Genomic DNA, 22859 nt, shown 5'->3' on the forward strand with positions numbered 1-22859 from the left:
GGATGATTTGTAGTCTGCTTTAAACTGTAATTGAAGGTTGAAAACTAAAAACACTCTGACGTAGTGAGCTGGGAAACGGTGCATCACATGCTTGCTGTTTTTCGCTCTCTCATAAAAAAAACAACAAAAACCCCATGGGCTTTTTTTTTTTTTTTTTTTTTTAAACCGGTGGAATTATAGAGCTCAGAATGCAGTATTGTATTTTTGGGCATGAAATCTGGGCTACATATGATAAGAGAATTATCATTCATACTGTACAGTAAGCGTGTTGATACTCTTGCAACTGTCTGTCATCTGAGGCCGGCAAGATGCTAAATAGCTTGAGGCTGCAGGCGTCTGAGAGACATGATTTTTTTTTTGCTTCCCCACTGTATATTACAGTACGGCTACACAGAGCAGAGCAGAGCAGTGAGTGGGCATGTTTCACTCTGACCTGAACTTTTCCTGCTGACCAGTGCAGCCGAGTAGCTTGTGCGCGTCTCTCGCCGTGAGGGTTGGTTTATAGTTTACCGGACAAGGGTTATTTGTGTATTTTTTTATTATATAATGCATTTTCTTTTTCAGCAGTGTGTGAAAATAAATGTTTTCAGAAGATGAGATTTAAGCTCAACTCGGACACCGCAGGTCACTTCCAGTCAATTCATTTTCAAACGAATTCATTTTTTATTCACTTTGTATTAACGGCCGTACACTATTCGAATTGCATTGCGCTCATACAGTATATTAAGGAGCTTCAATGCGAGGCCATCTGGAAAGTACAGATTTTTAAAGAGGCTAAGTAAAACTTAAGTACTGCTATGGGAGACAATTCAGCTAATTGTAAACAGCTGCAGGTGATATCACCCCTCAGACTACAGACAGAGCGGGGTCAAAAAGTCCCAGTGAATAGCTGAGGATTAACTGTAGCACGAGGGACATGAGAATCCAGGCTGACATACTGAGGGAAATATTAAAAGTCTGTTTTGACAGTAAATGATACCCTGCCCCCAAGTGATACATGTATTTTTTTTTTTCTTCCTCCCTTTTCTTTTTTTATTCAAACAGTCGTGCATTTGCACTGAAACATCCTACTGGCAACAGTCCCACTGGAAATCCCTTTAGAATCAATTGAACAGCAAATTCACCCAAGTGTTTGCACAACTGCAAACATCTAATATGGCTAATTGGAGATAAGTATCAGGGTGAACGTTTTCATGAGCCTGAGATGGTGCAAATGTGTGTTGTTGTTTTTTTTCTTCCCCTTTCAGCAAAGTTGTAAAGGTTTCTTGTTAATGTGCCAGAAACACAAGATTACATTTAGAAACTGACAAATGTGTTTTCCATGTTTGTCAGTGGTGAATCACGTCTCGTTGTTAAGGTCAGTTTTACGAAAAAAAAAAGATCTTCTCTCTTTTCTCAAGACAAACATTTACATGTCATATCATAACAGAAAAGAAACTGTGCACAGAAAATATTAAAACAAAAACCCTTTTTGGGGGGGATTTATTCTTTATACATATTCAGGGTGTGTGCAGGACACCTTGGCCACCACGAGCAACACAAACTAGTTAAAATGACTCATTGAATCATAATTCTGCGAAAGTTCATTCGTCACTTATTATTTTCTTAACCGGTTAATGCGTCACATTAAATATTAAAGTTATTTACAGCAGCTCACAATACGATATAAATGTCAATACATGCATTTAGTTAAGAAGTAATGGTAGGAATTATTATTTATATACTTTTTTTTTAGCATCTTTTGTCAGATCTTGTAAAAAAAAAAGGATTTCTATATTTCATTTTAGGTGGTATTTATGTTTCTAATTCATTGATTAATTGACCCAGATTTGGCAATGAATCAACCGTTTTCCCAATCCAATCCAACTTTATTTATAAAGCACTTGCTGTACATCAAAACATACAAACGTGTGACCTAAGAACAAACAATTAAATACTGTAGAAAATATAAAAACAACACAAACAAGTCGTACAATAAAACTATACTTGGGTCGAAAGCCGAAGAGTAAAAAATGGGTTTTAAGATGCAGTTTTGACAATTTCTATTAATTTCACATCATACACGAAAAGTTTATTGATGTTTGAATATGAACTCTAAATATCTAATGAAACTAAGTTTCATGATGTGAACATATAGTGTGTTTTTTGTGGTGGCCTGTCAGTGTTTTGTGTGTCCGTCTCTGCTCGTCCTGGAGTTGCACGACGTTGTGCTACTGTTGCCATGTAGCAGTGCGACTGGGCACCATCTTGTGTCCCGAGCAACAGCGGCAGGCTGTTGGATGGCAGCTTACCAGCTGCCTGCCTGCCTGCTGTGGGGAGGGAGAGGAGAGGAGAGGAGAGAGGAGCTGGGCCTGGGCCTATCTCAGATTTTTGGGTCTGGTGAGTTATTGACCCTCTTTGATAAACCCCTCTGAATGACACCGGCATAATTCACCCTAAAAGTTTGCACTGTCAGTGGGATGAGCTAACTGTCTTCGCTGAATATATGGGTGCAATTTTCGAAATAGGTTTATAGCAATTCTTGGGAGAGGAGGGCGAGATAGTGATATTACTGACTTTATCACTGCAGCTGAGCAGCGTCTAGCACCTCTCTCCTCCTGTATCTCTCTATTCCTCCAACTGTACAACAGTGAAGGATCGCACGGCACATACTTTGCAGGTAGCGCCGAACAGAAAAAGAGTCCTTCTCTTAATCGTAGGCAGGGAAATGATGCGTCATTATTACGCTAATGCTATGTAATCCACTCTCCTCGTAATCCTCTATGTTGTGGGATCGTCCCCGTAATTTAATCGTATCTTAACTAACTGCGTTTGTGGCGTTCTTCTTCTTCTTCTTCATTTTTTTTAACGTGGTCGTGAAGAAGTCTCACTTGCTGTTTTTTTTTCCCCGCTCTAACGGTGTGATCTGCTGTTTTATGTCTAATTCAAGGGCATCACCAGAATGAGCTGAAATCTTGTCCATCTCATTTCCACTGACTGTCTCTCCAGTGGAATCACAGCGGATGTAATGTAATAACAAATACAAAGCGAAATAATGAGTCATCTCGTCTTTAAACCACACCTTTAATCCCATCACTTTTTTTTACCTCGGTCTGTCTGAGTCCTTAGCGTATTCACATCAGTGTAATTAGAAAAAAAAAAAAAGAAAAGCATTTTTGAAACCTTGGTGAATCTTATTTTTTTTATGTGTCGGAACAGACCGTAGAACCTGAATACTCTCCTTTAATAGTGCGATGGGTGGTAGCCGCCCCCGAAAAAAAAAAGTGCTTTATTTAGTGGGTTGAGGAGAGGTAGGCAACACGAGGATGGGGTTTCTGTGACTGGCACCGATCAATCACTCAGTGAGGGGAAGCTAATGAAGCAGGCTGTGGTTTATTAAAGGGTTAGCAGAGAAAAGATTACTGCAGGGTCTCAGCTTCCAGAGGCCCAGAGAAGGAGGATACAGTGCGCCTCTCTAATGGTTCGGGGCTAGCCATAAAGCAATCAAGGTGTTTACTCTAAACTGACTCCTATTATGTGAACTGGGTGTGAATGCGTTGTTTAAAAGTCTGTTGCTTCATTTTGTGGCCGATATAAAGGAGAAAATAAACACTAGTGAACTTGAACGTGTGTTGAGCTGCAGCTTTGGGGTCTGGTTCACACGTTCGGATGGTGACGTCAAAAAATTTACTCGAGTTAATGATCCCAGCGAGTATCCAGACTGCACTGTTGTTTTCGTAAAAACGCGCGAGCGCTGCAAAGTAGCCCCTGGTTAGGCACGTAGATTTTGGGCAAATGTTAATCTGATGAAGTCTGTTTAAAAAAAAAAAAAAATATTCTGAAGAAAATATGAGCGCACTGAAACCAAGGCACTCTCAGATAGTTTGAAAGACAAATGAGTAGCAGGGGAGTGAAAAATGCAAAGCAGATGTTTTTCTCACCGTTTTTAATGGCAGCAAGACATTACTGATGCCATTACAGGGACCTTTTATGGCTTCTTTTAATCCCCTGGCCTGCCTGAGGAGAAGAAACCCCTTGTGGTGCAAAGTAGCCTCTTTACTTCAGAACGACAATTTGAACCCATTTCCAACTCGCTTCCCTAATCTGCCACATGGTTTTACATGGCTTCCTCTGTAATTAGACTGCCCTGAAATCAAAGGTAAAGAGGCATTAAAATGCACCTCTTAGGTAAACATGTGCTGCTCATCATGTACGACTCTTGTAACAACCCACATCGTGCTGTGTTGTTGTTGTTGTTGTTTTTTCTTTCCCCTTTGCCGCAACTTACTGCGCTCATTTGGTTCACATTTTCAAACAAAGCAATCTTTGATAATGAGAACCAATAAAGGCCCTTCTTTAACTCTAGTTTCACATTTTCGTTTTTTGAAGGGGTGGGGGGGCTGCAGATTTACATGTGGCGTTCACTGACTGTCTGCTTCCTGCATCAGACCCAACCTGTAAAGCTCGGAGGAGCACTTACAGGGGTCTGGTTAGGGGCTAAAAACGAGGAGGAGATGAACTATACGGCTCCATCCCACAGTCCGGCCGACAGTATATCAGCGGAATCGCAGCCGCATGGGCGTGTGTGCGAGCACTCCACTCATAAATATCTCTCCCAAAACCCCCGCCTCCCTCACACCACCCTAAAGGGGCCTCTCTGATGGTGATGGCGAAAGGATGTCGCTGTCTGGGTGATTGAGTGCTGCTGGTCCAGGCCCTGGGCACATCCCCGCGCTCTGAGCCCAAGTGGGAGGCCCCACCGCTGAGCGCTGACCTGAAGGGACGAGCCTGAAAGCGAACAGCCGCTGCACATCAGCGGGGATGCGCCTCTCTCGTTCCGACTCTGACACAAAAGCACCAACTTGGAAAAGAGCTGCTCCAGTGTCTATGAAGACAATATACAGTATAAATTATTCAATTCATGGCATATTTTATTCATGTATATATATTTTTTTGTGTTATATTCATTTATATATCTTATATCGGAACTTGAACCCCCAGCTTTTTTCAAGTCTTTGTCATTTTCACTCACTCAGAAATCGGAAATAATCAAGGTGCTGTAATTCGCGTCACTCGCTGCATTATAATTGGGGGCAGACAGAGGTTGCCCGCTCTCTATATGTGTTTTTTCCCGCTTGATAATTGCAGAATTTACCGTCCTTTTTTTGTCTCGTTTCCATAGATGCCGCTGGTTTTTTTGTTTTGTTTTTTTTTAATCCACTGACTCTCATGCCTTTCATTTGTCACCAGTAGCTCCAGCATTTTGAGAGAGGGGAGAGTTCATTTTGGAAACCCACTGTCTATTCCCTTTTTGGGTTTCAGCGCCGTCAGCCTTCCCAATGCCTCCGCCATGAGAGCTTTGACACTGTCCAGGTCCGCCCTACTTGGCAAGAGGGAGAGCTACAGAGAAAGGCAGAGTTTATTTCCTGTTCTTGTGAATCATATATCAGTACAATTCCCCTCTGTGCTGTTTGGCAACGGTGGAATGACGGGTGTCATTTATCATACGGACTGAAAGAGGCTGTGGGAAAAGGGATTTGAATTCTTCTGGAAGTGTGTGGACTCTCCTTAGTGGTGAATCATTAAACGGAGGAGTTTTTCAACAGGGATATGAGTAACTCCTGACGCTGGTACTTTGCTCCCCCAATTTCACTGGCTTGCTCAATCATTAAAAGACTCAAAAAATAACATTTCTTTGAAGTTGTGAAGGGAAATGGCGTTTTAACTCGTAATGCTGGGATTTTGTCCTGCGGATCCCATTAAGTCACTCCTCAGTCTTTGGTTTGATGCGAGCACCATTGGTCATGGTTTTCAAGAATTGGATTTAACCTCATTTGAATTTACAAATTTGATTAGCAGTGCATGTTGTCCTGTTAAGTGATGACATTTTCATCTTCACTCTACGCTCGCTGCCTTTTTAGTATTCAAGATTGTGCTTTATAAACACGTTAGTGCTTGCTTTTTGTAGATATATTTTCACTATGTCAGGGACGGTTGCTATTTGCCACATTTTGAGTGTGTGGGGGGGGGGGTTGATCAAAGGAAATGACTTTTGATTGGCTGTCACCAGCTGTTCAGTCGCACTGGCAGAAATAAACATGTCAAGCTTTAAACTTATCCTCAGAAAAACATACTCCTAAACCCTGTTGCTCTAATTGAGTGTAACTCCCAGAAACCTGTGAACACACATGCAAAACCGAGCAGATCATAAATCAGGCTTCTTTAGACAGCCGCTGCCCCCAGCCCTCCCAAACCCCCCCCCCCCAACCCCCCCAAAGGAAGTGCTTCCATGAGTTGGCTGGAACTCAACGTTGTTCTTTATGATATTTTCGTACCCTGCTTTCCAACCCTTGTTTAAGTTCGTCGAAATCCTCATCAAATGAAACGTGTCAATAAGGCATTGTACAGGGGAAAATGGGGGGGGGGGGGGGGGGTTTCGCTCGCTGTGTTGCAGCTGTCAGCAACTGTTAGCCGTCTCTCATGTGCAGATCACAAAGTTAAATGTGCTGTCAGCAAGTCCTCAGCTCGAAATAGACATGTTGAGGTTAGGCTGAGAAGCACCGCCACCCCCTGCTGCCCAGTAGGATGTAGATTCGTCAAACAATGTGAGCGCATATCTGACGTGAGCCTAAAGGTGTAATGAGGCTCATTCTCGGGTGTCGAGGTGTGAGCCCGTCTGTCTTTATCTGTAAGATTAAAAGCACAATGTATGTTTGTTGTGTTTTTTTTTTAGTACCACAACAGTATGCAGTGATGCCTTTATTGTAGCTTAAAAAAAAAAAAAAAAAAAAAATCCTTTTTGATGTTTTTCTGAATCCATGTCCTGAGTGCGTGACCTCTCCCAGAGGCTCAGAGTCCCAGGCCGCTATCTTGACATGTTCGCCCTGCCGCCACCTTCCCAAAGCAGAGTGTAGATACCCCAGAGGTAAATGAAAACATTTGGTTCTTGCCAGACCTGTTCACATCTCAGCTGGGCCACATGAGCTCGCAGGTGACACGTTTACTGAAGAGAATCGGAGACCGCAGCGGTGGCCTACTTCTTTTCTTCCACACACACACACACACACACACACACATGCAGCCTACAACCCAGAAACACAGATGAATGTGTTCTTGGCTTTAGAACACACCCAGGTGAAAGTGACAAAGAGCGACCTGCATCCAGGTGAAATTCAGGCTGTTTAGGGATCTATTTCAGTCACTACCTGTTTGCAACGGCAGTGTTTCCTCTACCATTAGCTTAAGGGGATGGGGGTGGTTGGTGTAGCCTGCGCCACCGACAGCAAACCCGTGAAACCGAAGCCATTTTTATAATCCCTTTATTATTCGATGCATTCACCGATTGTGTTTCTTTCCTCCGCTTTCATCGTGTTGTAGCTCCTCCCACACACGGAGCGGAGGAAAGACAGGTTGACAACTTGTTAAATGGAATAAAAAAAACCTTTCCATAAAGTTGCCCAATCCCGTCTATCAATCCCAAAGACGCCAATGATGGTCAGACCTTTTCCAAAAAAAATGTTTTGTTTCTTTTTAAACTGTAGCGACAGCAGAAAGTATGCTAGCAGCAAGGACAGCAGTGCCAACATGAGGCCTCCGACAAGTACAGGAGGGCAACTTATGACCTATAGCAAAACCCTTTTAATCCCTGGTTTAAATGTTCTTTTTGTTGTCAGAGGGAATGGGTTTAACGGCAGTCACTGCCGAGTCAAAGGACTCTGCAGTGCACAAAGGTTTTTATTGGCTCCGGCTCTGCTCGGCATCGGTGAGAATATTAGACCCTTGTGAACGTGCTAATTTCCTCTCCATGTACTCTGTTTTTGCATTATATTACTACTATGAGCTTTATTATAACCTTGCTTTTATTGAAACTTGTGTATTTATCAGACCGTCTGATCTATTGATTTGAATAGAGACCTTTCAAAAAATATTTCAAATTGCCATTTTGTCTGATAGATATTGCAAATGCGATTTGACTTGCAATATTGTTTTCAATATTCACCGAGATACAGATTTAAACCATGATGGACCATGAGATACCATCAAAATGTGAACTTTTCTATATTCTAATGCAAGGATGAAGACTGAGGTATTTATAAAAAATGGTTTAATTGGCATGAAACAACAAGAACGTGTAAAGCCAAAGATCATCTATCACTGGTTAAGACCATTGATAACACAATGGATCTGACATGCTGTATGAGGTATGTCCTAAATTGCAGACTTTCCGATTAGCTGATTGTCTTCTTTCAAATTGTGATTTTTGATTTGATTTAATTGTTCAACCCTTGACTGTTAAAGTAAAAGATCACCGAGGTCTATGGTGCTGTTGTTTCAGTCGTGTCTGTGATGTCACTGGAAGAACCAGCACAGGGCAGGAGCAACAACTGGCAGTGGGAATAGTGTTAATTGCCCCCATTTTTTGTTTAAAAACCCCTGGTATACCCACTCATTTAGTGTGAAAGAGGCCCCAGTGTGTTTTGGATAATTCTTGGAGGTTAGTTCTTCACTGTGGTGTCATAAAGTTTATAAAATGAATGTGTGAGAGAATTTATGGCTTCATTCAGTGGCTGTGAATTGCGACTATCTTTCTTTTTATTCAGTCTTTTTTTTTTTTCCCAGAAACCGGCTTGACATCGTGTCATCATCTCTCATATCAACATCTGCAATTACCAGACAATTCTCATTCAGGTCTCATGGGAAAGTATGATTGCAATTAAAAGCACGGGGCAAATGTTAATTAAGTTAACTACTCGGAGCTGGAAACAGCAACTGTTCTGAAATGTTTTTTTTTTTTTTTTACTTTTAACCTTGCACTCCCATCTCGCTTCCATCTATTTCCGCAGCCTGCTGCAAATTAAAGCAGTAATGGTTAAGCACCGAAATATTTCATATCAACAGCTGATTAACTGGAAATTTTAAATTAGAAAAATGAATTACCACTGCGAGGACAAATAAATTCACACTTCGAGTTCCTCTGCCACATAATGCGCGCGCTAAAGTGATGGGATGTTGTTCGGCAGAGTTGAAGACAGTGCAGTGGATAATACTGCAGTTCACAGGGTTATTAAATCAGAGGGAATAACAGGCCAACTTCTGGCCATTCTCGTGATTGATGAGCCAAGCTTTATTTGCTGAGGCAGTGTGTTTGTTCCCGTGTAATTGTCTACCAGATGGCTAAGCTAACTGTTCTTAAATGCCTTCAGACCTGCAGGGGTCCTGGGTCTTAACATTTTCCTGGCTAATGACATTATGTCTGCATTTCCATCTTTACTTTTTGATCTCTTAATGTTCAGGATGAAAATGACTCTGCCAGGCATTTAGTACACATTATTTCCCTCTGTATGTCTCTGGTTTTAATTCGTTTAAAGTAGGTGTTTGTTTGTTTTTTTTGAAGTCGAGCCTGTTCTTCTCTGCAAAAAAAAAAAAAAATGAGCCTACTTGAATTCGAAGTTGAGAGAGAAAGCAAGAGAAAGAGAGAGGGAGGGGGGGGGGGGGAGGGTTGACAGAGGGAGGGAAGCTGTGCTCCACTCTACCTGTGAGGAGTCAGATTGGAGGAGAAAATGGATCTAGGTGGCAGTGCGAGTCATCAATCACAGCCCCTCAAGGGGAGCTGCAGCTAAAGCTGCTCTGAAGTGCTATCTGTCAGCTGCTCCAATCCAGCCAGGGGACCAGAGTGGGGCCATATCGCCACCCATCAGCGCATACTCAGCACACAACTGCCATGTAAACATGTGCAGGTGTTCTTGTCAAAGTAAAAACCTTGTCCCAGTTCACGAGTCTGTGCATATTTTTGGCAAACGGTCAGTCGGTGTCCTCATTGTTCGGAAGGTGTTCTTCTCTTCAGGAATAAAATCTGCGGAGGCGACACTTCATGTGATTTTTTTTTTTTTTTTTTTTTTCATTGTTCACAGTGTTGGCTCGTTTCTCCTTGTTTTTTTTCTTTTCCTCCCTCCTGTTCTTTCCATCCCAATCCTGAACAAAGCCACCAAAGTGCTTCTCCACTGACGTCGAGCAACGTCTGTCAATACCTCTCAAGATGGATAGTTGTTCTGCATGCTTATTGATTCAGCGCAGGCCAGAGATATAAGTATCATTTGTCATTTCTGGAATTATTTGGAGTCCTAGTTAAAACCCAGAGCGTGGGGTTGGGGGTGGCCGTGCCTTCGGGGGGTTGGTAGTCGTTGGGGGGGTGGAGGGGGAGCAGCAAGTTGTCTGAGCTTTGATGAATGACTGCATGGGTTTTTGGTTTTTACTGCGAGCGCCGGGGCCCTTTAGCTGCTATTTGCTTTCACCGTAGTCCAAGAAAAACAATGCGATGGGTCCAAGGACTGAGGAGCATCGTCCTGTCATGGAGCGTAACATGGCGAGCAGGGTGGTCCAGGCAGAAGAGTCGGGAGGAGGGTGGGCCTTGGACACTATAGTAGGTTTCAAGCTGTCCTGCGGCTCTTTGGTCCCAGCTCGCAGTTCCTTCCAAAACACATGATGTGAATGTGAATATGTATCCGAGTCTGCAGTACAGTACAGCACCAAACTGATCTTTTTTGTTTTTAATTTTCAAGCTGCAGCACAAAGAGGCGTAGACGAGGGATCTTGTCGGGTAACAGTAGCTACAGCAAATCCCCCGTGACTTTGATTATGTCCTGTTTTGGGCACCAGGCCAGCAGCCGAGCTGGCTTCATTACTGTATGGATCATCTTTTAAGACCATTTAAGATCAACGAGAGCTATCGCCGCTAATGACGGGGACTCTTAGAAGTTCATTACGCTCAAAGTCTTTGATTCATTCGGCCAAATCGTTGGAAGTTAAGAGATTTATATTCCTCTTTGGTGAATTCAGTGAAATTGTTTCATTTTCGTGATGGAGTGCGACTTGAAAGTTGGGAGTCAAAGTCTTTTTTTTTTGTTTTGTTTTGGAGTTTGGTGTGGTGTGTGTTTAACAGGGGAACATGTTTAACTGCAACAAAAGGGAGAAGAGGAACCTCAGACACATGAATGACAAGTAATTATTTCCCTTGTCCGTCAAACGGTGTTTTGATGCAGGGATGCGATCAAACATGATATGAACAACTTCAAGCCTTCAAGTGAAAATGATTCTCAAATCATGCAAAGCCTGAGTGTGAGCTTTTGTGTTGTGCTGCGGCACAAATCATTCACACACACACACGCACATGCAGACACACACACACACACACTGGGCCAGGCAGTCTTCTTGCCTGACCAATATTATTTCTACAGCTTTTCAATGCGAGATGACCATTGTGCATTCATTTCCATTTCGGCTTGCCAAAACGCCGTCTCACAGCAGGACAGAGACGGAGTGGTAGTGACAGCTTTGTGTGTCTTTCAGTTGTTTGTCCGTGAATATTCCCCCGTCCACAGTGGGCTGACCGACTGCTCCCCAGTCTCCTTGCGCAGTCGTCAAACAGGACAGTGCAACGCGCGTTGCTATATTTCCATCACTGGTCCTTTTTTTTTTTCCTTCACATAGGCTGGAACTGGCCTCCGCACAAGGCGCCCCCCTTGAAAAACACTCCGTTATCAGCGTTTTATTCTATTGTGCTGTGCTTTCTGCTCCTTAAGTAGGTTGTAAAAGATTCAATAATTAACAAAAGTCATGATGATATAGTGTATTAGTATTCTTTTAACCGTGCTGGCTTAACCACAGTATGTCATGAAAGAGGGTATTTTGCATTAGTGGGGGCAGCTTCTCCATTTTGTTTTGCCAGAGCTGCTGCGAGAGGACAGACAACAGAGGCCCTGGCCGCTTAATCTCTTTGGAGAACTAGCGCATGAATTGATATATCCTCCTCCTCCTCCTCTCTCTCCGTCTCGCTCACCCCTTCTCGCTAATGTCTTTCCTAGAACTTGAACAAACAGCGTGTGCGTGTAGGACATATAAGACAGATGTTTAGGATTACTTTCACCTCATTGCTCTATTGTGTGCACTTTAAGGGAGCTCAGCTGATGTGGAATGCCACTCATTCAGGCGCCGTGTGCTCCTACAGGGGCTTCTCCTGTTTATCAAAGTGCCATCTGTACTCAACGCTGAACAACATAATTTTTTAGGAGAGGGATGTTAGGAAGATGGATTCAATGGCTGCTGAATGTTTTTCTCATGTTAAATATCAAAATGTTTGTTTATCATTGTGTGCGAGTGTGTGCGTTTGAAGCGACCCTCTTTTCTTTCACATCTCAGTCTGTGTGTGTGTGTGTGTGTGTGAGAGAGAGAGAGTACATGCATGTGTGTGTGTGTGTGTTTACAGATGTAGAAACAAGATGGCCAGACCCACATTGATATTGGTGAGGGGTGACATTATCTTTGAGCAGACTACTTATCTAATGTGGCTGCTGTGGGAAGCCGGAGGAAGTGACTATGGGACATGGGCCGGGGATACTGCATCTTTAATTACCATTGATATCGCAATAGAGAAGAGAGGAGCCTAGCCGGCAGGGGAGGGTGGGAGGGGTGTGGGTGAAACGGGGTGGTGGTGGTGGTGGTGGGTGGGGGGGGTTGAGAGAGGGAGAAGACCCGTGTTCACTTTTTAATTAAGGCTCCGTAGTGTAACTCGTCAATGTACATTATTGGAAGAATGAACGTCAATGCCATTGCTTTTTCTCCCCCTCCTTTATCTCTGTCAATGATTCAAAGACATGATTTATGGTTCGTCTCCGTCTTTCAGGATCATCCATCAAGCGCCGGCTCTGCCGCAGCGCCACCCGTTGTAAATCATTCTGAAAGCCTGTCACTCATTTCCATTAACCGTTCCTCTGTCGCTCTGGTCTCCACCTCCCTCAACCTCCCTCTTTTTTTTCTCTCTTCCTCCCTCCTCGCTCCTCCCCTCCACCTCCACCTCCTCCGCCCCTCACCGCCCCCCCTCTCCTCCCCGCTGGTGCACAACCTACAGCCACGCAGGGTATCAGTTCCGTGCCGCTGCTTCGTCCGCCTACCTTCTTTTCAATAAATTAACCACTTTCTCCCATGCAATGAATAAAAAAAGGCTCTGCACTCGTCTTGCAGTCGGCACCTACTCCTCCTCCATTACAGCTGAACACCTTAGAAATGTCATGCCGCTGACTCGTGGGCTAAATGAGGATATGGCACAAAGAAAATATTTTTGTTGCGCTGACTTTTTCCAGTGGCAATGTTTGAACAGCGCGGCAATGTTTGCAGTGGACTGTTAATGAACATATAATGCTTCACATACGGGGGGTTTTATTATGTTTCTTTTACTGAAGGTGACTTAAGGATAATTTGGCAAAATGTGAGCACACAATAAAAGCCCACAGATATTTTGTCTGTAATTATATGTAGTAAAAGCAGAGAGAAAAAGTGGGCAGTCTTGCCATTAAACACTGTTGGTTTTCCTGTGAATTCTTCCAGTGGTTTGATTCAGACGCTCCAAAAACGAGTTTAGTCTTTAACCAGTTTTTTTTATTGAAACAGGTCTTATGAACGGATATAATTAGCTCAATGGAGTGAGTGTCAATCTCTTACAATGGTTGATGTGCCTGCTCCATGGAGCCCCGATTCACTGGCTTCTTTTTTCATTCTAATCAACATCTAGATATCAACACAGCAGAATACCCACAAACAGCAGAAAGCCTGTTTTCGAGGGGGGGAACTTTCAAGTACGGGTGCCAACACATTTCACTATTTGGGCAGCCATTGTTCTCAGAATTGGCTGTCAAAGTGACAATGCGCACCAGGCAAATCCAGAAGTTTGCACTTTTAGAGAAAGCAGTGGGTCCTAATCATTTTGCCGAGGACACTTGACAACAAATTTTCCATTAAAATGAATCTGAATAGGGGGGGAGCAGAGCTGTTTTGAAGCATTTCTGCCTCACTTACTGTTGCTCATCTTGTCCCACAGAGCTCCAGGTTTGGCGGGCTCGCTTCTCTCCCTTTATGTTTGCCATGAAGCAGCCTTTGGTCCCACTAGAAACTGACAGTACCACGCTTCAGCTGCAAATTCACTCTGTAGCCTCATTGTATTTAATGAAGGGAAAAAGTGGCAATCTACTATTAATGAACTTGGAATGTTTAAAAAAAAAAAAAATGCCTCTCTTTGCTGAAAACTGCATAAAACTGCTTGTACAAGAAAAGCTTTGACTGGGAACCAGAATCTAATGAAAGATCCATACAGGGACAGAGCGAGCGGGAGGAGTTAGTGAAAATGCAGATTGTTTTAATAGAATATGCACGGTCTCTTCCAGCTGCACTATCAGAGTCATCGAGGCCTGACCTTGAAGAGGGCTGTTGTTGTTTGGGAGGGCCAGTGTTGAGGGTTCATGCAAAGTTTATGATGCAGGGACAGTGTTGGGGAGGAATGGGAGGAATAACAGTAACAAAGTGTGCAAACTGTTAGTGAATGAGCTTACAGTTACAATGTAAAAAAAAAAAAAAGGGATATTCACAAGACAAAATAAATCATCGACTAAGACCAAACCACCCACTTTAAAACATGCATAATGTTGTAAATTGAACCGATTATTTGTTTCTAATAAAAGTCGAAGTACTTTGGACAATTTGGGCCGATGCCAGTCTTTATAAATCAGTGCAGTCAGTGCCAGTTGAATGATGCCAATTTTAATCCATTTTTTGTTGTTTGGTCAATATGTTTGGCTTTATCCATTTGATAAAATCAAACAGTATAATAATAATAACAATTGTACTAACACTTGTGTGTCTCTCTAATCTCCATTTTGCACTTATATATTGCCAATCGTTTCAATTTCTTTGAATGAAATGCAACAACTTTTAATTCTTCGATGTGCTGAATATTACTTTTAAACAGCCGTTTGAGAACTCCTAACGATTGAGATCCCTTCCTCGCTCTGTGCAGCCTTTGAAATGGGTTTATTTATGTGCACAGTGCATGTACGTGTTTTTACATGTCGGTTGTTTTATCTCAAACACAGGCGGCGCAGATAATCACAGGGTCGGATCAACATCTGTGTGAGAGGGAACAGGACAGGGTCACATGATAGCCGAATGTTAGGGCGCTGAAATAATCTAAAATAACACACCGCAGCAGTAATTGCCATCTTATGTGATTCGGTGTAAACAATGTAAGAGATACACAGTACACACATACACATTGTGATATCAGAGGAACTCTGAATGGAAGAAAATACTGTGATATTTTATGGTGTGATTGATTCTTTTAATTATTATAGATCATAATATGAAAATATATGTCTTTGCAGACAGTTGTGTTGTATTGAATGACGTGTGCTTCTGACCTCTTGGCCAGGTCACCCTTGGAAAAGATGTTTCAATCTCAAATAAAAGTTAAATAAAAAACAAATAAAGAAGTTCAAGCCTCCTACCATTAGTTGGCAGCATTAGTGTAAGCCAGTTGACTCCTTCCCCCGTCCTCCACTCATCTGACTAGAAAAAGAAAGCTGTTTTATTTTTACGATGGGAGTTTTCTAATCCAATCCAACTTTATTTATAAAACACTTTAAAAACAGCTGAAACAAAGTGTGAGACCCTAACCCGTAAAGGGTTAGTTAGGGTTAGTGTGAGACCCTAACCCATAAATAAAACATACAAACGTGTGACCTAATAGACCTAAGAACAAAAATAAAACATGCAATAAAAATGTAGAAAATATAAAAACAACACAAATAAACAGCTCATACAATAAACGGGTCATTCATTACTTTTAATTAGTATTTTTTCTGGGGGAAAATGGTGCAGTATATTACCTTGCTTACAGTACCAGTACATTGCAATATAACATACTATCACCCCTTTATCAGGATATGAAACAGCCCTAATCACCAAATAATTGGAGATTACGTTGCATAAAAAAAAGCTATTGAACGCTAAAGACAATTCAAATATTGTTGCTTTGCATAATGCAAAATAAAGCAGGACGACGGCGTGAATCAACTGTTTGAAAATATTCAAATCGTATCAGAAATAGAAGTGTGTAGCATGCAAAGCAAAGAGCTCATTGCATTTAAATGTGTGGGCCATCATACCTTTCACTCAGCATCTCATAAAATTAGAACAAAGGCCGTATGTGTTCAAGGCAGTGGTTCTTTAAACGATGGCCCACTTTTCCTCCGTGCTGACACGCAAACATTCCTGACTGACATTCAATCAGGGAAATTTGAACCGAAAGCAAGATGGTCTTTTATTAGTACCGCCCTGTTTGCTCGACTGGTCAGCTCCAATGTGCGCAGCCGTTTGAGTGGCGTACTGTAAGATGATGGCTTCGCTCTCTGATAAGGGTGAATGAGGGGTAAACTGCTATTCTGCAGAAAGGAACCATCAGACCTCATCATGTCGCTCCTGGAGAGCGATGTCACTGGCTCTTCAGAAACCAAGTGACAGTGCGGTGGTGGAGAGGCAGCGCCCTCCTCCTCCCCCCTCCTGTGTGGAAAACACACTGGAGCTGCAGCCGCCCTGCTTCTGCTCCACCGACTGGAACTTTGTATCAGTCAGGGCAGAAAAGATCAGATATATAATCTGACATGTATACACTGAGGCTTTTAAAGCCTCTTCACTTGTAACTTTATCCTATATGCTCGCCAAAGTGTTTATGTTTACCCTTGCTTGTTAGCGGAGGAGGGCGAATAGTAGGCCGCTGTGTCGCGCACAGTACAAGCTTATTCAGCAGTGGATAATATCGTTTGAAGGGGTTGCGTCGCCGAGATTAAAAAATAAAGTCTCAGCTTAGTCTGTCTGTCTCTGAGACGTCTGCCATCGCCTCAGTACAACGGAATAATAACATGCGAAATGCACTTTAAAGGTGAAGTAAGTAGTTTATAGTGCCATCTAGAGGAGAGGCTGAAATTTACAACAAAGACCTGCTGCTCTGCTCACCCCCTCCCTTCCCTGAGCGCTACGGTATCCGCAGCTGGTCAAATGTCGTCCTCGTCGTCTTTCTCCGTGTCAGCAGATGAGGTTCGTGAGGCGAGGGAGAGGGCGAGCTACCGCGGCCGTAGCAGACGAAGCGGAGAGAGAGGAGGCGGGACTTCCTGCTACAAGTAAAGAGACGCTTGATTTGTTCTCTCGCGTTTGTCCTTACAGGCTCCGGTAGAAACATGGCGTCTCGCTGCTAACAGTGGCTATGCAACCGCGGCCCGCGACCATGTTATTTCACATGACTTTTTGAAACACTACGAAAATGAAACAAAAAACTATTATACAGCGACTAGACAATGCAGGAGCACATAATATGTCTAAAAAAGTGGATTTTGGGTTATATAAACCCATAAATACTACACATTGTCCCTTTAAATATCAAAAGTGACACCTGTGAGTGTTATGAGATCATATTATCATAAATGCATTAATAATTTAAATATATGTTATATTTTATTTGTTTGAACATTTACCTTTAATATAATTACAGAAACAAATAGCAGATCTGCGGCTGACTGTGCGGCGCTGGTCTTGGTGAAAGTCTGCGAGACAGGATGTGGATGTTGTTGTTGTTGTTGTTGTGTGTATATGTGTCTCTGCTGATAGGAAAACCCTTTGGTGAGACGCAACACCAGGCAAATGCACGCGATGCGGCGGCTGTGGCTGCGTTCAAAGTGATGACTTAGGTGCCGGAGTGCAGATTGCACTGTGTTCTCCCACTGCTCACTTCCAATTAGGCAGTGGGCTGACTGATGCGTCTCGGAGCAGAAGCTTCTCGTAAGGTATCAAAAGGAGCAGCTTCACATCTCTGGAGGGAAGGGCCTCCTGAAAGCTAGGCGGGGCAATCTGATGTGGCTCTGTAAAATTCACGATTTGGCTTTTTTGTTTCATTAAATAAAAGATACCCTCATAAACCAAACTAAACCACGGCCACGGAGCTCAGAGTCGACTGCCGTCAGATAGTTCCCCGCGTTAATCGCGCGTTGATTGCGCTCTGCAAAGTTCTCTTGTGTTTTTACTTAACAGAATGTTGGTTGTGCAAACATTTTTTTTTTGATTAATTGCCATAATTATTGTGATCATTTTTGCCCAAATGAACAGCCAGATGGCAGGATATGGTGTCATATTTGTGATCCTATCATATTAATCTGGCTCTGGGTCCATCTGAGCACATTGTGCCATTTGCTTTGTTCACAATCTGTCCTCAAGTTGTCCATGTCTTTTTTTTGCGAGCTGCAACTTTTCCTTTTTTTTTTTTTTAAATCTGATTATATTAGTCTATTAAATATTAAAGTTGAGGGTGTATGAAAGCAAAAGGCATTTATCCGCATGAATAGCTCGTGTTTAGCGAAGTAAGTAATGCACTTTAAGTAACATCTCCATCATGCATACAAAAATTAACACGAGTGTCTCGTGGTTGTTGTCGTCAAAGCCTCGGAAAGATCCAACAAAACCACTTTGTGGGAGTTCAAGGCTGCTTATAAGCCAACTTTTCATTGTCTCCTCTATTCTTTATCCTCTTTGTGAAATACAACATTACATCCAGCCTATGTCTCTGCATAGTTTTGTCCCTGTAAGGGTTCATCCTCGGTGTCACTTACACACCTAAGCGTTTTTAGAGAAATAATGGGTCAGATGAGAACGAACGGCACATTCCTGTTTAGGAGCAAGTCAAAAACAATTTCGTTCTGTGATATCAATTAACCTCCAGACAAAATTTGTCAAAGGGAGCAGACTGAGTGTGATTGTTCTCTCTTTACTCTGCGGTGTCCTTGGGCTCGGAGAGACTGTTTCCTGACAGCGAACGATGAAGAGCGAGGTGTTTACAGATCTTTATGGATGGCTCCAGGCCTCGGAAATTAGCTCCTCACTGTTTCTCATGTGATTCAGTCTCGGAATTAACTTTTAGATGTGTCATCAGGACTATCGTTGGGACGTCTGACAACTCGTTCATTTGATCTTGACGTGTACCGCTCACCGAGTGAGTCAGATATCAGACTGTCAAACATTAAACTTGGTGACATGTGTCGTAGTCTAATGATAGCTCACTGAAGAAAATCACGTCGGCGCGACTTTTATAAACATTCCCTCCTGTTTCCAACAGCACAGGCACAAAAGAGCTTTTTTTGTGTGTGTGTGTGCACTTTTACAAGTACTTTTTGACTGACATTTCACACCTATTTATAACAACAGATGAATTTTTTTAAATGCACAGACACAATTAACTCGAGAATATTGCTTATATGTGAGTGAAAACGGATGACAGTGACAGAGTTACCTGGGGATTGTTCCGTGATCCTGACCTGTGTTGTTAGCGTGTGCTGTGTCGATCCAGCAGACCTTTTTTCCCCCCCCCTCCTCCTCTCTCTCCCTCTTTTTTTCTTTATACAGCATAAATCCGGGAGATGAAAATGTCATGGAGCAGGTTCATTTTGCAAAGAGGTTTTGATTGCCATGCGCTTGTAATTGATTGTTCCAAGGACAGGGGGAAATCTAGAAATGTCATAACAGTCCTGCTTAGGTTGGTCCCACTGCTAGGCAATCAATGAGAAGTAAAAAGAGATATTGATTTGCGAGCAGCAAAAACTGTAGCTTGAGACAACCGGAGAGCACTGGGGGAAAGTGGCACAGACGTGCAGACCTGTCACTGGCACCTATGAATTACCCAATCTTCTCTGAAGATAGTGTTACCACGGATACTCGCAAAAAAAAAAAAAAAAAAAAAGTCCTGCGCTGGGTATTGCAGCTGTCCATTAGCTAAGCTTCTCAGGCTGCTAACTCTCCAAGGCTTGTCAGATTAATGAAGGAAATGTTGACCTTCGGAGGGATAAATGTTGATGTTCTCACCACCACAAAACTTTCTGCTGGCATGTTGATACTGGAAAACGGAATGCCCTTTTACAGCTGGCACGCACATCTCTGAAATGATTGACACTTTTTGAATAGACTGGCTTGTTCGAGGGAGGGAGGGAGGGGATCGTGCTCTGTGAAGATATTATTCCCTGAAGTTGACTCGTACTCATTCAGTGGGGGTCCAGGAGTCTGAGACCACTTTCTCTTTTTTAAGGTGTTGTCATGTAAGCACCAATCCAGTAGGGTAGCGTGCTGCCATTGAATATAGCAGTAAATGTAATGTACCGTTTCCTGTGTGGTTAGCGAGTTTCTCTGGATGTAATGAAAAAAAGCCTTTTGGCTCCGAAACAGGCCGCTGCTTCTGTAAATCCAGGCCTCGCTTTGCCAAGAGTCTGTTCTAACGGATAAAGGTTATAAACACTTCAACTGTCTGATTTATGATGGACACCTCAGGTTTTTTGACCTTTGCATATCTCTGTCTGAAGATATAAATTTGTAGTGACACAGATTGGAGCCTTTACAGGAGTTTATGACATGCTAAATCTCAGGCGAGGCATGCCAGCCTCTTGTTTTGTAAAGGCTAGTTAGAGCTGGGAGAGGCCTCGTGTGGAGTCGCAGACAACATCTTCAAAGCAGGCATTTCCTGTGCTTCACTTTTTTTTTTTGTTCGTGACACAGAAACACAAAGTCATTTCAGCAGCGGTGTTTTGTAACCCCCATGTTAGGAGTCGATTGTGAATTCGTACAATGTCCGTGTTGTGGCATCTTAAACCTTGTATTAAAAAGGTATCGCACGGTAGCACGGTAGCAGTACTGCGGTCGACCGAGAGTTGGCGGCTGTGTTTGTGTGTGTGAGACGCAGCGTTTAGACGTGCAGGTATCCTGGAGTGATCCCAGCCAGAAGGTTAATTGGTGCCTCTGGATGTCTGCTACTTAGGACATCTGATAGAAAGGCAAAGACCAGCAGGAAGGGCAGCTGTTAATCTCTGTCAATTCCATCCTCCAAAACCAAGATAAGACACAAACAAAACAAAAAAAACCTGTACCGTTCAAAAATTTGGGGTCACCTATACAATTTTTTTGTTTTTCCATTAAAAGTCAAACTTTTATTCATCAAAAGAGTTGCAAAATGAAAAGAAAATATAGTCAAGACATTGACAAGATTAGAAATTATGGTTTTTATTCAAAATAATAATTTTGCCCTTTCGTCAAAGAACCAGCAAAACTGTTTTCAGCTGTGCTAACATCATTGCACAAGGGTTTTCTAATCATCCAATAGCCTTCTAGCGCGATTAGCAAACACAATGTACCATTAGAACACTAGAAATGGGCCTCTATACACCTATGTACATATTCCATTAAAAACCAGACTTTTGCAGCTATACACTAAGAAATCAAAGTGCAAGACTGTACCTTTTGCTGTCGCTCCAGTTGTACCCCATTAGGGTACACACACTATACCTTTCCCAGTGTGTACAGGTACATTTTTGTCACTAGGGGTGCAGAAATGTTTCTTTAGAGGTACAAACATGCAGGTACACATTTTAAAGGTACAGTGCTTGTACCCTGATAGGTTACAACTGGAGCGACAAAGCATTTGTACCTTTTTAGGTACAGTCTCGTACTTTGATTTCTTAGTGTGTAGAATAGTCGTTTACCACATTAACAATGTTCAGAGTGTATTTCTGATTAATTTAACGTTATATTCATTGGGAAAAAAAGTGTTTTTTCTTAAAAAATAAGGACATTTCTAAGTGAGCTCAAACGTTTGAACGGTAATGTAACCATGTGTAATATAAGTGGTCATTTCTGGAACAAAGTGCTTGGCTCTAATATCATGTAGGTCATACCGAATGGCGGGTATTGGTGGTACATAAAACATTAAGGGACATAAAACATTCAGGAAATAGCAATTGCGTGACAGACTGAGCAATTTTTTTTTAACTTAACAACCACTGGACTGGAAAAATGTTCATCTGTCCACTTTTGTGCATTCTCTCACCAGTTCCTCCGCTTAAGCAATGACTTTGAAGAGAGTGGACATGGACTGGGAGCTTGTCATAGCCACTGGTGTTCTCCACTGTGAATACTATATATAAGACTATAAATAAAACATACCTCTGTGCTCTTGACAACTCTCTCCCTTAGCATCAAGGGTGTTTTGGAGGCCATCACTGATCTCAGTTGGCCAATCAAAACATCTCTCTCGCGGTGGATCAAGGTCACAAAACACTAGGGCATGTGTGTGTGCGCGCGTGTGTTTGTGTGTGTGTGTGTGAAGGCTCTTGTTCACGAGGCCCCATTCTCCGTGTTTGTTTGGAAAGTCCGAATCCCATCTCCATCTCCATCCATTAGCTGGCGAGCAGTTCACCTCCAGGGCTTCTCTTGAGGCACTTTTGAAATATTGATAAAAAAAAAAAAAAAGTCTTATTTTCAGACGGCAAAGAAGGGATGACATTCTGTGGGGTCGCTCAGTGTGGGACTCCTGAGTGCTCGGCTTCAGCCCTTTTTCGCGGAGTGCCCTCTATTCAGAAAAGAGATATTAACCACATAAAATGCATAAGTGCCTGGACAGGGCTGTTATGTCCTATTCATATTTAACTCGAAGCACATCTCCCACATCTCTCCCCAAAATGCACATTTCCCAGCTGTGTCTGTGAGGTGGAAAATATCTCAGATGTGTGACAACGCTGACAGACTGCATTTATTGCAGTTACGTCATGAAAAGATACACAAACACTGATAGAAGTGATATTGCTGATGTGTTGTTTTTTTTTTCCAGTTGGGTAGATGTAAAATAATAAGGACATGTTAATCTCCTGTAACTGTGTTCGTCTAACGTGGAGCAGACCCTGCAGCCACATGTAGAATCTGTATGCTTAGTCAGAGTTTCCCCCTAATTGGATGATGGGAAATGTGTCAATTAGAAATAGTGTTGTTTAATTATCTGTTAATTGAAGCAATAATGTTTGTGCTCTATGAGTTGGGAGAATGAACAGGTGAATAATGAAAGAAGTAATTGCTGTTTATGAGACTGTCAGAGAAAATATAATGGCATGACGGATTGCCTGTAATCATTTGAAATTCGGTATAATTGTCTAGTTTTAACACTGATAATTGAATCAGCTTTTCCACGAGCACGATCAACA

At 42.5% G+C, this 22859-nt stretch overlaps 1 protein-coding gene across 1 annotated transcript in view; it reads left to right on the forward strand.

Annotated features, from left to right (window-relative positions):
- tshz2 (teashirt zinc finger homeobox 2) overlaps window positions 1–22859 on the forward strand; it is a gene marked incomplete at both ends in the record, with an annotated part of 39911 nt that overhangs the window by 13317 nt on the left and 3735 nt on the right. The gene's annotated exons all lie outside the window — the stretch shown is intronic.

Source organism: Microchirus variegatus, assembly GCF_963457635.1.
Source record: "Microchirus variegatus genome assembly, chromosome: 9".
NCBI classification, from domain to species: Eukaryota; Metazoa; Chordata; class Actinopteri; order Pleuronectiformes; family Soleidae; genus Microchirus; species Microchirus variegatus.